At 47.2% G+C, this 14490-nt stretch overlaps 1 protein-coding gene across 1 annotated transcript in view; it reads right to left on the reverse strand.

Annotated features, from left to right (window-relative positions):
* Positions 1–14490, reverse strand: part of PRKCE (protein kinase C epsilon) — a 512271-nt gene that overhangs the window by 283061 nt on the left and 214720 nt on the right. The gene's annotated exons all lie outside the window — the stretch shown is intronic.

Here is a 14490-nt window from a genome sequence, read left to right on the forward strand (position 1 = left end):
AAGCTTTTGGTGGGTTCTAGGTCTAACTTTTTGAAGACTTTTATCTATTTATTTTTGAGAGAGAGGGAGAGAGAGAGAATGAGAGAGAAGGAGAACAGGCAAGTGGGGAGAGGAGGAGGGGGAGGGAGAGAATCCCGAGCAGACTCCATGCTCAGCATGGGGCCCAATGCAGGGCTCGATTCCAAGACCCTGAGATCACCCGGTCTAACTTTTTGAGGGAACGCCGTATCTTCCACATACTTCCGGTTTTTCCTCATCAACATCTGTTATTTTCTCGGGGCTTTTTTGTTTTGCTTTTTGTGTTGGTTTTGTTAATTACATTTTATCTGAAGCAACAGTTCTCACTTATATCTGCCGTGTATTAATGGATCTAATGAGAAAACCCTTTGAATGTGACTTGGTTTACCACCTAATGTGTAGTCAGCAGTCACAAGCAGCTAAATAAAAATCATTTAACTTTCACAGTTTGGCCTGAGCTAATAGCACGGGATTACTTCTGAATATGCGGACTCACACTACAAATATCAGCAAGTAAAAGAAAAGAGAACCAACTGCTGGGTAGCTTTCTCTCCATACTAAGGTCAGCCTTTTCTGCAGACGGCCCCAACCAACACTGGGACCTCAGGCAGGAGTGCTCGGTTTAGCACTAACCTCAGGCCTGCCACCTCCAGGAGAGAGTGAAAAGGGGCCTCTGGAAACTGTGTGGTATTGGCCATCAAGACTTGGAAGGAAGGAGGCCTGGAAATTATGGCCATCTGGATGCAATTGCCTGGCTTTATCTTTGCCCAACACTCTGAGAGCCTATAAACATCAGCAGAGGGAAAAAGGTTTAATTTCCAAAGACACAAAATTTTCAGAGCTATGTGACCTCTGAGAGAATATGGGCATCTGAGAAAACTATTTCCTGAAACTCAAAACCAGGCTTGGGGAATGAGGCCGCCAGCCAAGGCTCTGTCTTCCACTCAAAATGATTGCACATCAGTCTTTCCTGCTGGAGAGAAAAGGCTGTGGCCTACCTAACCGTGTTGCCCGATCTCTTAGCACAGAGCTTGACATCCAGCTGGGAATAAATATATATTTCTTGAAACAATAAATGAATGGATGACAAGTCTAAGAAGATTAGGGACTTCCTGGTTCCAAAGGTGAGAGAATGTTGCCTTCTTAGCACATCCTACCCTGACTGCTATCTTTCTCGTGAACTCGACCTTCGTGTTCTGTAAAGACCGAAGACAGCGGTCCTCACAGAAGTCCCCATAACTATCACAGCCTCATGTGAGTTTATGGTCGAGACAGGCCTTCTCCATTCCTGCCTTGGAGCCAGCCCTCGGGAATCTGGTTAGAATAGTTTTCGATTCCCTCTCTACTCCTGGTCCATTTCTATGCCCTGCTCCTTCGTCTCCCACGGTGGTACCCCTTTCCAACAACAACGACGATAGTGGTAATAATAATAACAACAGCCAGCTTCCTTTATTGCTTTACGGTTTACATAGGGCCTTCAACTGCATTAGTTTATTTGACCCTCGTCATAACCTGACAGGAAAACCAAAGGGAAACTTGATTTACCAAAGTATGTGAGGAATATGTGGTAGAACAGAGTCTCTGGACTCCAAAAATCCAGTCCTTTTTCTGTGAGTGGCTTCCTGTTCTTAAATACTACCCAAGCACATACTAATCTCAAAACCCAAACTCTCATCCTTTAGGACTGCCCTCAACTACCCACTGAGAGGAAAGCTGGCTCCAAGTGGGTAGATCCTAACCATACTAACTAATGATGGCAAATGAGCTCACATGTTTGTGGTTGTTATCAAATATGTCCACAAATTCTTTCACACTCCTCTCTTCAAGAGGTGGAGCATATTACCCTCCCTTCGAGTGGGGGCTGGACTTAGTTACTTGCCTCTAATGAATAAATAAAGTGAAATGATGATGTGTGATTTCAAAGACTAAGTCATAAGAGCGCCCCTGTGGCTTCCTCCTTGCTCACTCTCAGTGGAGGAAGCCAGCAGCCATGCTGTGAGGACACTCAAGCAGCTCTATGGACAGGTTCACATGGCAAGGGACTGAGGTCTCCTGCCAGCAGCCTTGAGAGTGTCTTTCTGAAGTCAATCCAACAGCCCCATCCAAGCCTCCCGATGACTGCAATACCAGCCAGAAGACTGACTACTTTGTGGGAGTCCGAGTGAGAACTCCTGACCCACAGAAATTGTGAGATAATGTTTGTTGGGTAAAGTAGCTAAGTTTGGGGATAGTTTGTTGTACAGCAATACATACCTAATATAGTTTTCTATCACCTCAGGACTATTTATACTTCAAGAAAGGTTGCCTTTAAGAAAAATTATATTTATACCATTAATGTATGCTTATATTAGAATTTTAACTATACACGAGAAAAAAGACACATTTTAAAAAATTACCCATATTCTCCTTCAAAGATAATTTTATTTCATGTATAATGTTTCATGTTTTCTAACTGTGTGTGTATTTTTCTTATAAAAATGAGCTCATATTACTTGGAAACTTTTTTTTTTTTAATCGTTTAACAATACTGAATGCTATTTCAAGTCACTAAAGATAAAATCACAGGGCACCTGGGTGGCTCAGTCAGTTAAGCGTCTGACTCTTGCTTTTTGGCTTAGTTCATGATCTCAGGGTATGGAAATCGAACCTTGCATTAGGATCTGTGCTCAGCACAGTGTCTACTTGTCCCTTTCCCTCTGTTCCTCCCTCAACCATCATGTATGCTCTCTCTCTAATAAACAAATCTTTAAAAAAAAAAAGATAAAATTACAATATGTGGAATAGTTGCATAGTATTTTATTGTACAGCTATACAAAATATATTTAACTTTTTTTTTTAAGGAGATTTAGGTTATTACCAGTAGACAACTGTCCATGTGCCTTTTATGTGCTTGCCCAAGTTATGTCCTTAGTATTGATTGATACAAGTACAACTGCTGGATAAGAAAAGGCACATACTTCCTTAAATGATTGTCATCATACATATTGCCAATTACATCAAAGATGGGGCAAATGTAGAAACCTCCAGCAGTTTATCAGAGGGTCCCTCTCACCACACCCTGGCTAACAGCAGTGGTTTTCATTGTCATTAAAGGTCAATTCTTAACTCAAAGAATTGAATCTCTAGTGATGAAATTTCTAGCAGACCAACAAAAAGATATCGGGGTGGCCGAGAAAGGGTTTCTCTCAAATCATACACTATATTGCCATGTTCCCTCTGGTCTATGTCCCTCCAAACTTCCCCTCGACTTCTCTTACTTTGGCAAGACAGACCAGGGAAGGAGAAGAGGTAATCCCTGCCATGAAAGGCACAAATGCAGCTGTAGGAAATGTGGCACCATCTCTGTGCCCCTCCAGACACGTGTCAGTTATCTTGGGCAAAAAGTACCTTTTTTCCTTAAAGGTCCTCAACTGCACGATATTCTACCACACTAGCTATTCCTTCAACCCTTTAACCTACACAAACTTTTCTCTGATTTTTACAATAAAAATTTAAAACAAAAACCATCAAATAACTTATTTCTGTTGGCATGGACCAAGATGGGCAGGCTGACCAAAAGGAGGAGCGGGTTCATCAGAGCCATGGACACACTGCCTTGACCAGCACTTACCAGGCTGTGTTCTGTGGACAATCCGTGTCCTACAAGAGGTCTAAAGGGAGGAGAGAGAGTCTGGGCCCACGGTACACGGACGAATGAATGCACAGATGGATGGGTGGATGGATGGATAAAACAGACCGTAATGCCTATACTAGTTATGGAACTAAAGAGTTCGCTAAGTCATTTGAGTGTATGTTTAATTTTAGCTATTTCAAAAGACGTAATATTACATTTAATGATACCACCAATCCAGTGGGTCACCTCTGCTCATTTACATACATGTATATAATATCTCAGGATTATTTACCAGCTGTGTATATTTTCTCTATAATCTGTTCAAATAAATGTATGTGGGCACTTCAGTCCTTTGATAAGGGTTTATCAACTTAAATTTGCCTCTTAAAAGGAAGATACATACACAATGCTGTTCGCCATTTTTAAAAAGCCAATTTCTTGATTCAAATATGTAAATCCAATATATCAACAGCCAAGGAAAAGGAATACAGAAAAGAAGGTAAAGGGAAAAAACAAACATTTAGGTGGTCACACCATCCTTGAAGGAGGACTGGGAGGTGAGACCCTTCAGGAGACAGGCTGGAACAGAGAAGTTCTTGAGCCCCTTCTCAGCTGCAGAAAGCCCAGGATTTCAAATTCCTTCCCCTGCAGCCCATGCAGACCACCTACAGGTAGGGTGGGGAGGACTGCTACAACCACTGAACCAACTGGCAAGTGTGACGTGGCTGAGGGAACAGAGCCAGGCACTGGACAAGGGCAACATCCGTGCCTTATGGCACAGTGCCCCAGCTATGTCCAGGAAGGCCATCCGGAAGTGCTGGGACTCTCTGCCAAGTGCTCTTCTACACCTGAGGCCTTCCTTGTGGACACACATTCATGCAATGAGCCATGGCCCAAATACCAGCTCTTCTGGAACCCCTTGCCCATGCCCCCACTTTTCTATCTTAATGGCTCCGTCCTCTGTGCCCCACAGCACTTCTGTACCCCTGTACTGATTCTCATCTTGCCAAGACAACTTCTAGTTTCCTCACACACTGGGACGGTAAGCATGCCCTCCTCCACTTGGGTTCCCCAACCCCTAACAGAGCACCCGGGCTCCCTAAGATCGGACTCAGCTGAGGTGGAAAAGTTTACATCATCCACCCTGCGTGCCTTACGAGTGACTTCTACCAAATGATGAATAAAACATGATCACTTTGCATAAACTGAGAAAAGCATTCTTCCCCTAACCCAACTGGAGAAGTAAAGAATGAATTCGGCTTTCCTCGTTTCCTACAGTTATTCTTTTTAAAATCACCACACGGCTGTCTTTCCAGGTCACATGCACTATTTACCCACATAGTCTGAGGTCAGTCGAATGCCATCAGAACACACTACTATGCACTGCATAGTAGGAGCTCTAAGAGAAGGTCCCACTTTCTTCTAGAAACTCCCCAAAGTGAGTATCACCAGCATCAGGCTCCCCACTGTTGGGAAGCTATGGCTGCTGCAGCTGTATGCCTTCCGGAGGGACACACCTATACCTTGTAGCGTGACCGCGAGGGAAAACAGCAGAACAGAAATCAATTTGTGAAAAGATCCCCAATCTCCGCCACTGATCCTGCAACAATTTAATTTCTTGGCAGACATTCTTCTCTGCATGCGGCCAAACCCTTACCATTTAATGCCCTCAACATGCACCTCCTTATGCCTAAGTTCCTAAGTTTACCCGGACAGAGACAGAAGCAAGGACAAGAGGATTGAGCTCACTTTGAAAATGGTCAGGTTTTTTCCCCTTTAGGGGAAGTGGTCACATCACCTCACGGTGAGCCAGGCAACTTGGAGAATGTCTCACGTACACAGACAGATCCTGTCCTCACGTGTACTCAGAACTGGCATCAGCCCATCCCAAGGTTAAGGAAAGGGGCTGACACACGGGGGAAGGTGCAAAGAGCCGGCCTCCCAGACACCCTGCCTGGCTGCCTCGCCTCAGAAGATCCCTCTGTGTTACCACAGAACACTCAGGCATTCCACCTGTCTTTTCCTCTTAAGTTTACCCTATTATTTTTATTGTTCCCTTTACTCAATCTTTAACTTCCTCTCTTAAGAGGTCTCTACCTGGCATGAACCAGATATTCATTGCTCAGCAAAGTAATTAGTTCCCTTAATCTTCCTTTATCAAACAACCTACTTCCTTAATCCCTCTGAGTAAGACAAGTTCCAGGCTCCCCCCAGCGGTTCTAGATCTGAATGCTGACAGGCTGAAGTCAGAGCTCTAAAAGAAACCTTCAAAAACAGCCATCATGAAAACTCGCGTCACTATCCATCAACAGCCACGTATTTACGGAACTATTTTCCTCAGTGTACCGATCCTGTGTGGTAACATGTCTGGGCTGCAGGGTATGGGAGGGGCAGGCGCTCATTTGGACGGTGTATGCTGAGGGCCTACTGTATGCGGGGGGCGTCACGCACATTACCTCTTTAATCGGAGATACATTTGCATCCTCTATAAATGAACAGACTGAAGTTAGAAGTCCTTTGCTCGGAAGCAGGGAGGCAGGACTGTGGCCCTAGAGCCCAAGCCCCCGCCAGTAGGCCCCCACAGGCTGAGGGGCACAGGGCTCAGTGCCCGAGGGCATACACACAACAAACCAGTTCCCGTGGAGCTCAGAGCTCCAGCCTGGCTTTTGAGCACAAAGAGGACTCAGAATTCAAGTGAGTGTTTGCAGAGGGATGAATGAGTGTCCGAACGGGAGTGGCCCCTGGGGCAGGAAGTGGTGGGCTTTTGGCGACATCCCGAGCAGAAAGAGAGGAGCCAGGCCGTGATGAGGGAAACAGAGGCTGATCCTGATGGACGACCTCTCCTCTGAGTCCACAGCACATTGACCCCACCGGATAGCGGTCATGCTCATGGGCCTTCCCTTCCATCGCCCACTCTCCATAAGCCTCAGGAGGCACAGGTCGCTTCTTTTTTTTGTTTCTACCAACTGCCCAACCAAACCCTCTTTTGGTGCCCCAACTCTTCTTCTCGCTCTCTCCTACTTGAACTTTGCTCTGGACATGGCCCTCAGGGTTCTGTGAGGGATGCGAACAGTCAGCCCAAACTGGGGGCCCCTTTCAACAATTCTCTGAACAGCTGAACAAGGCTGATGGGAAAGTGGGCAGGAGGCCCGGGCTGAGTCATGGTGATTTCCTGAATGCCTGGAGATGCTGCTCCTGAGAAGTCATCTGTCACCTGGGGGGGGGGGGGGGGGGGGGGGGGTTAGAGGGTGCATTAGCGACATTTAGGCATTGCTGAGCTCTCCTGCTGCAGAGAGCACAAGGATGGATCTCCAAGTTCCCGGCTGGTGCAAACCGTGAGGACAATTGTTTTGCCATCAGCGTGTGCTGGTAAATCCGCGTGCCATTAAACAGCCGATGTCGCTTATGCACATGCCACTCTTGCCTCTATTTATACAAAAACATGCCTAAGTCTCCAGAAAGCCTTGCTGCTGGACTCTTGGCCACCTCTGGAGCAGCTTTTTACACCAGGTGGGCACTCAAAGAACCCCTGGGAGTATCCAACCAAAGTGTACACCACAGCCAGAGCAAATACCCAACCACCCCACCTTCCCACACTCACCTCCCATTCCAGCTTGCCCGACCTCAACTCAGGACCAGGCATTTCTACCTCTGCATTGTATATTTGACCTGCCCTGTTTCTAATTGTTTCCCGTCTTACTCCTTCTTTGAAAAAATAACACCAAAAATCTAGCGAGCTCCCACATGCTCAGCATGGTGCTGGCATGTGAGAGAAATACAAAGACCCATAGAGCATGCGGTCCAACGAGTTCCTCGGTCTACGTGAACATATGGGAGACACGAAAGCCCTGTGAGCAATGCACACGTGGGCCACAGGAGCTGGACGCAAGCAGTCGCCTCTCTCTGGGGAGGTGCACAGAGCCTGAGTGGAACAGGAATTTTGTTGGGCAGGGAGCGGTGCGGAAGGCCTCCTGGACAACAGAACAATCAATGAACAAAGCATGGAGCCAGCAAGGCACAGGGTATATCTGGGGGCCTGCTCTGCCAGGGAGGAGGGTTTCCAGAATCACGGAAAAGGCTGCAAATGGAGGCCAGGCGTTAACTGTGGAAGGCAGGGCCGAGGTAAGCAGTTGGTCTCAATCATCCAGGCAACAGGAAGAGATTAAAGATTTTTCGAACCCCCATGCTGTTCTGTGGGGATGGGAGCAGCGGCGGCACTGGGTATGAGGCCTGTGGGTGGGAGCCACTAGAAGCACCAACCTGCACGGGAGATACTCTGAGGCACCTGCCGGTGAGGGGCACCTGGGTTCTGGCAGTTGCCATGGGAACAGAAAAACAGGAGCACTGAATGAAAACGGCTTAAGGAAAAACAAAGATATTGTGATGGCGCTGAGAACAGTGGAGAGAAAACAGCCCAAGAAGACAGTGATGTTCAGAATGGGCACTTCAATTTTTGCAGACTTAGCATCTAAACCCTTTTGTACAGGAGAAGAACCTCTGCCCACTGCATGCTTCTTGATGGAAGGCAGAGCCCATATCTTCTAGAGAAACTGCGGGAGCCCAACTGTCCTCTCCCCCTCCCCTTGGCAGCTGCTGTTCAGATATGTGACCTCCCCCAGATGGTCTCAACTGGACTTTGAAACTCGAGGGGGTGACAAGGACACAGGGACAGATTAGGATTCAATCCCAGAGGAGGCATCCGGCAGCGACAGCCAGTATCCAGGGGCCGTGACCAAGCCCGAGAGCTCCTGTGGTTCCACTCAGGCTGAGTGCCCTGTGGTCTGGCAGAGTGTGGTTCTCCAGCCATGCTCCAGCCTGGAGATTCTTTAGTTACTCAATGCCCCCCCCCCAAAAAAATTCCTTTAGTCAGAATCACACTGATAAAAATATCAAATCCGATCCATGTTCTGTGCCCCTTCTCAAAGCTCTAGTCCCCAAACACCCAGACAGCACAGCCTCCTGTCCTGCTGAACCCCTCTAGCTTGTGTGAACACAGATGCTCCCTGGGTGCCCCCCCCCCCACTCACTTCTGTCAGCCAGTGTTCCATGGACTGACCGGGCTACAGGCACAGCTGGAACAGAGCCCACATCTGTTGCCTCCCTCCACCCTGTCCGGCCGACCCTGACACCCCCACACTAGCACAGCACTCTGGGCAGGGCAGGCACTCTGGCTATACCTTCAGAGGGACCGGAGTATCATTTATTCATTCAGGGCAAAATCTGAAAAGCCTCTCACGGGAGTTAAAAGTCCTTAGTGCTGCAATGTTGAGAAAATCTTGTAAAAACATGAGGGGGGGGGAAGGTCGAGAAAGAAGGCGGCTAGTAGAGTAACAACAATATAATTAATGATGATTTTTGCTTCAAAATCATCCAGGGCAAAGAAGAAATGGGTACAAGTATAGATAAGACTGGCCATGCATGAGTGGAGAACTCAAGCTAGGAACAGGCACATGGGGGTGTATTCTACTCTTCTCTTTAAATACTGAAATTTTCCATAATACACACTTCAAAAGATGAAATGGTACCAAAATTAAATGACTGTCCTTGACGGACTAAGCATGAATGGAGAGGGGATGGATATCTCCAGTGACTGTGGGATAACTGTTCAGGACAGATAGTAAGCAGTGAGCCCCATGTTTTTAGAAAAAGCTTGGATTTAGTGAAAACACAAAACCTCCATTTAGTAAAGAGCGCACAGGGGTGGGGTGTGGGGTGCGGTGCTTCAGGAAGGGAATCGGCACAGAGGGTTTTGAGCCCAAAGAGCCCGGAACAGAGAAGGGCTGGCGATAACACCCCCTGTGTGCAGCTTGTGTGGCTCCCTGGCCCATTCCGCACCTTGGGGGGACCGGAGGAGCGTCCGACACCTGGGATATTCCTCTGTATACACAGGAGACTGGTATCCACCCCATGACCTCAGGTTCAGAAATCAGAACACGTAAAGACATGAGGAGTCAGAAACATACTCACGACTGTACAGACATAACTTCCACCTTCCACCGAACTAAGTGAATCCTGTAAATCCCATTTCCCCATTCCTGGGCAATCTGCATATAAATCTACTTAAGGCATGTCTGACTGACTTCCTATGGGAGCCCACCTCGTGCTCAGAAACAGAGGTGCACACTCAGACATTGCAAAAAGCTGCTGCACTGTTTCAAGGCTTCAACGGAAACTTCAAAGAGGACTTCGCTTGAGAAAGTGAAGGCTGAAAATGAAAACCAATGAAAGATGAACTGTACCCTCTGCCACATCACCGGATTTTTAGAAGGTGCCTACCAATCACGTTTACTGCTGGTCTGATTCTCGTCACCATTTCTGGGCTCTGTGCCACCCGGGCTGCACATTCTTCCAAGCAGGGGCTGCCTTGCCCTGCCCTCAGCTGCAGCTGTCCCTCACGGAGGTCTCCTGCACTCATACCCCCACCACCCCCTCCTCTACCCAGGACACTCACCAGAGACTCTGAGCTCCCTCACCTGCTGCCCTTACTTTCCTGGAGCTAAATGCAATTCCCTCCCTGCACCACCTGCTTCGGCAACAGAGCAACACACCGGAGATGAGGCGTACAACTGACGAACGCGTTGTTACTGTGACTTCTCCTAGCGATTACGGGGCGACCCTAGGGAGGACTCTCAGGCCATCTGGGTGCCTCAGAGAACCCCCTCTGTCCGCACAGGCTCATTTCACAAGAAGGTGAAGGTCTCCTTTCTGGCTGTGAAGGGCAGAGGGCCATCCGCCCCTTAGGAAAATCATTTTGATGGTAAATGTTCCTGATCAAGGCTACTGAAAAGGTCAGCTCCTTGGAAATAAACCTCTTCTCCAAGGTACTCCCTTGCTTCCTCTTTGAAATAGTATTTCTCACATATGTGGGGAAACACTATTTCTACATCTTTTAAAAGTGGGGCTTTCCTGTGACCACATTTGGAGAACGCTTGCATTCTGTATTGTCATCGGAGAGAGGTGTGCACACACAGGAGTAAAGAATGCCATTAGGACCGTAATGTACTGTCTCCCCTAACCGCATCCAGGGAGATGAGAGTTCTCTAGAACCCCCCTTGGGATGTTCCAGCCACAGCTTCATGGTCCCAAAGAAACTGAGCAGAAGCTAGAGGACAGACTTGTGGCCTTTGCCGCTTTTAACTCTTTGCTGCCGGTTATCTGGAGTCATCAACACACAACCCCAGAAAGAGTCACGACCATTCCATAATCCAGATCACAATGGCCATAATCTCTGTCCTGTCCTTGTCATCTGACCCTGAAAATCAAGGTCATTCCTACTGATCATCAGGCATGGGGGATATAAAGGATTGGTTTTCAACTCACATGCTATCCTCCTCCTCGTGTGCCCACCTGTCCAGCAGAGGATGGAAAGCTAGAACCACATCTGCCAGATATCTTACAGCTAAGGCTCCAGATGTGAGTTCACTGTGGCCATTCGGACATACTTTTGGGAAATCTGGAATGAGAGAAGACAGACTTCTCTGTTGCTGCTCTTTCCTCAGCAAGCAAAGTCCAGGAGGCACTCGATTCTTCTACAATGGTTTTAGCTGAGGTTCCAGAACGCAGGTGCCAGCTTTATGGGTGTAAGGAGGCAGGACCCACCCACACTCAGGTGCAGATCATAGCAGTGTGGCCTGGTTTGGATGAAGCCAGCTTCTCAAGCATGGCAGCCCCACCGTGGCCCTGGAGAAGCTCCTTCATCACCAGAGAAGAGGCAGCAGCTTCCTTGGTGGTCTAGCTCCTTAGCCTGGCTTTGGGACACTCATTCCTAAACCTTCCACCTAGAGAACGGGGTCTTCAGAACTCTTCATTATTCTAGCCATTTCATTCCCTGCAATAAATCCTGCTACAGTGGCTTCTACTTCCTGCAGCTGAACCTTGATCAACACTCCAACTCAGTCTGCCTGTCAGCAAGGACGATCCAACCTCTCAGTCTCACCTTCATGGCTGTGGGATTCTAAATACTCGCGGTCTACATTCCATCCAGGTAGAAGGCTCCCATATGGCTGACTGGAGGCAAAATGCTGACAACCTGCAAAGCTGGCCTTCTGCAACCAAGCGCGCATCGTGGGTCAGGTCAACACAGATGCCTGCCTCCCGAGCAAGTAATGACGCCAAAACCCCTTTTGGAGTAGCAGCTATATGTTAGATCCACCACGTAAAGCCCAGGCAGCAGAGTTTATTGGAAGGAGCAATATATCTGGGTCCTAACTGCAACCCACGCCATTTAGACTCAGTGAGCTGCAGACCCCTGTTCTGCCCAGTGGGGACAGGGGCATCCTCCACCCCATAGGGAGATAGGAAGGAAGAGCAGACCTCAAAGGTCTTTAGGCAAGGGGTGGGGACAGAGTATTCTTATTAAAGGATGGCATTTATTACTACTAATTAATATTAGGATTAGGATCCAGAAATCATAACCAAGAAAAGAACCTTTTTTTCCATACTTTTAAATACACTCGCTAAATCTTTAATACTCCTAACTTTTCAGCACATTGGCATTTAGAGACCAAGTTTTATAAATCTCATAAAAAACAAACAAACAAACAAAAACAGACCACTGAAGTACAATGCTTCCTATAGATTATAGCCAGCCCTGGTAAGGTTTTTGTTTGTTTTTTGGTTTTTTTGTTTTTCGTTTTTTGTTTTTTGTTTTAAATCAGCGCATTTCAAAAGTACTATCAAGACCCCGTTGCAGGGTTACTGTTTCCATGCCCCTTGTCTTTTTGTGCCCTCCCACAAGATGGCTGCAATATTTCCTGTACCTTCATGGTCCTGGGTTTTTGTTGTGCCTACTGTTGTTTTTGTTTTTAAGCAAGCATCATTCCTGTTTCTTCAGTTTTGACACAACAGGAAATCAATATGGCAGGTTTGTTTCACTAACCTTAAAATGCCATGACCCCTCGCAGCAAATCCTCTTGACACAATCTCAAAGTGCTGCTCTAAGATAACACACAGCCATAAGCCAGGCAAGGGGTTCTCAGGAAGCAACAGTCTAACAGGCAGGACACCAGGCAGCGGCCAGACCAAGGCGAAGGAGCTCCCCGCTCTCAGTACGTAGAAGGGCAGCGGGTCAGGAACTGGGACATGCGACAGGAGGGGACAGAGAATCACGCAGCCGGAGTGCCCTGGGCTAAGGACAGTGCAATCAACTCGCCATGCATTCCAGGACCCAGAACAGAAGTCAGCCAGCATGTGGAGCCCAGAAGCCATGGGCCAGCGCAGGTAGGGGTTAGACCCGCCAGCAAGAGCTGGGTCGGCAGCAAGAGGCCCAGTCAGGCCTCTGGAAAGAGAGGCAGGGGAGGATGGGGAGGTCAATGAGGAGAGAGCTCTGAGGAAAGGATTCAGGCCCTAAAGATGGATGGGCCCAGCATTCTCTCCACACCGGATTCTTGCACTTACATTACCAAAAAGCCTTCATTAAAAAACAAAACAAAACACCTACCTCAACAGGATTCCTTTAAGGCTCTCTAGTGCATTTGAAATAAGATTTAGCTTTTTAAATGGTCTTACACATAACCTTAAGGGAAAATATCAACATCAAAATCAAAGCACTAAAACCCTGCAAATCTGTGGTTTTTTTTTTTTTTTAAACCATAGGAGAAAATATTTCACACTACAAAATGAGATCATAGGAGTTGCTCTAACCCTAAAATATTCACTTTAGGTCTGAAGTGTTTGCTTGAACCAGAGAGCTAAACCCCATATTGGGTCAATGACAGGCAAAGAAATCTGGGTAAGGTATGATTGCGCACTGGCCAAAGAGCCACGCAGGCCAAATGCAATCAAAGGGATAAAGGAATTCGTAGATGAACTGCCTTTTTTTTTTTTTTTTAAGATTTTATTTATTTATTCGACAGAGATAGAGACAGCCAGCGAGAGAGGGAACACAAGCAGGGGGAGTGGGAGAGGAAGAAGCAGGCTCATAGCGGAGGAGCCTGATGTGGGGCTCGATCCCATAACGCCGGGATCACGCCCTGAGCTGAAGGCAGACGCTTAACCGCTGTGCCACCCAGGCGCCCCTGAACTGCTTTTTAAAATGAAGTTGGCCGGGTTTGTTTTGTGTGTAGGAAGACAATGTTTTAAAATACACACAGCCACCTTCGACAATCCAGTGAATGGCAACAGCTTCCTCCAAGGACACTGAAGAGTTAGCTGCAAATATAAATGTCCCGAGCAGAAGGGCTCTGAAAACAGGGCTGCCTGAAGAGAGCTTTGCTGTATTCTCTCGGATCTAAAAAAAGGGAAGCTTTGTCAGGTCCTTCCCTCCAGACACACACATCATTTTATTTGGAAGTCACATGGTGTGATTAAATTTAACTGGGTGGAGCAGTGGAAAACCACAGTATTAACAACATAATTCTCTTTGAGGAGAGATTCTTTCTGCCAAATGCAAAGGAGATAATTCTGAAAGTGTTGAGCTGCTAAGCACTGCTTTCAGCATTTTTTTTTTTAAAATCTAGGGGTACCAAGATAGAAGAAGATCTCTGCTCATTATAGCATTGCTTCTAATAACCAGAATACTGGGAATGACCAGGGTTTTCATCATTTGGGCTCTTGGTGAAAAAAAGATCAGAGCCCATCTATAAGAGATTAGATGCAGCTTATAAGCTTACACAAGTTCGTGTGTGTGTGTGTGTGTGTGTGTGTGTGTGTGTGTCCATGTGCCCAGTTTCTGGAACGTTACAGAAGGAGGAAACACAAGTCCTCTCTGGAGAACAGAGCAGACTGGGGGAGGGGTGTCTTTCCCTCTCCACTGTATACCTTTCTGCCCTAGCTGAATTTTTACCCAGAGTATGCCTTTATAATTAGAAAAATCAGCCATGAGCACATGTTTCAGAATCCCTTTAAGAGCCTACAGGCCA

Source organism: Ursus maritimus, unplaced genomic scaffold, assembly GCF_017311325.1.
Source record: "Ursus maritimus isolate PB19 unplaced genomic scaffold, ASM1731132v1 scaffold_6, whole genome shotgun sequence".
NCBI classification, from domain to species: domain Eukaryota; kingdom Metazoa; phylum Chordata; class Mammalia; order Carnivora; family Ursidae; genus Ursus; species Ursus maritimus.